The sequence below is a fragment of the Arachis hypogaea genome, chromosome 4 (assembly GCF_003086295.3).
Source record: "Arachis hypogaea cultivar Tifrunner chromosome 4, arahy.Tifrunner.gnm2.J5K5, whole genome shotgun sequence".
NCBI lineage: Eukaryota > Viridiplantae > Streptophyta > Magnoliopsida > Fabales > Fabaceae > Arachis > Arachis hypogaea.
In genome coordinates this window covers 114,740,612-114,741,899 of record NC_092039.1, presented here as the reverse complement: position 1 = coordinate 114,741,899, position 1,288 = coordinate 114,740,612, and positions in this window count along the sequence as shown.

The window sequence follows — 1,288 nt, the reverse complement described above, 5'->3', positions numbered from 1 at the left end:
TCTCATACTTATAATCAAACTTAACTCGATTATATGGTCTCGAGAATGAAAAATAAGTGCATCCAACCACTTTTATTAAGTGATAATCTACAATTTTATCATACAAAGCCTCAAAGGGGCTTTTATTATGTAAAAATTACATCCACTAGTACATTATATATAATAATATATAATGATTATCGATGATTCACTCACTCATATATAAGAAAGAATAATAATAATAATTACCAAAAAATATAAAATAGAATATTAGAATTATTGAAAAATGATAAGTGTTTAAAAGAGTATTTTTGACAATTTAGAGCTAAAAGGAAGAATAATTTTATCACGTTCAAAAATTCGAATACTAGACTAATTATATCATGTCGGTTTTGGACATTAAAAAGACTATTGAAATGTAAAAACAGGACTAATAGAAGAATTGTTATTAGAAGCAAAAGGACTATCAGTATAACTATCATGAGGGGATGTAAACAAAGTAGTGTAAAAAATTCTTTCTCAAAAAATAACATGTCTAGAGAGATAAATTTTGCCAGTTTTACTCATGCATTTGTAATCTCGATGCTGACTATTATATCCCAAAAGAAATACACTTCTCATACTTATAATCAAACTTAACTCGATTATATGGTCTCGAGAATGAAAAATAAGTGCATCCAACCACTTTTATTAAGTGATAATCTACAATTTTATCATACAAAGCCTCAAAGGGGCTTTTATTATGTAAAAATTACATCCACTAGTACATTATATATAATAATATATAATGATTATCGATGATTCACTCACTCATATATAAGAAAGAATAATAATAATAATTACCAAAAAATATAAAATAGAATATTAGAATTATTGAAAAATGATAAGTGTTTAAAAGAGTATTTTTTACAATTTAGAGCTAAAAAGAAGAATAATTTTATCACGTTCAAAAATTCGAATACTAGACTAATTATATCATGTCGGTTTTGGACATTAAAAAGACTAAGAGTTCATTTTAAAAACAGAGCGGTGTCGAAATAACAACAACTCATATGGCACATTAGACTAAGTCAAGACAGTAAGAGACCAACAGTGTTTTTCAAGTCTAGTAGAAGCCATAAATTTAGCAATTATTTTCGAATATATGTAGGCTTTATTTAGTTTTGATTTGTTGTTAGGGTTGTTACAATATTTGATTTTTTTAGTAGTATTTATAGGTATTTTAAATTTAAATCAAATATGATCTAATCTAATAAGATCAAACTTTATTTAAATTAGTTATCATATTTTTTAGGATCTTTTAATTTAA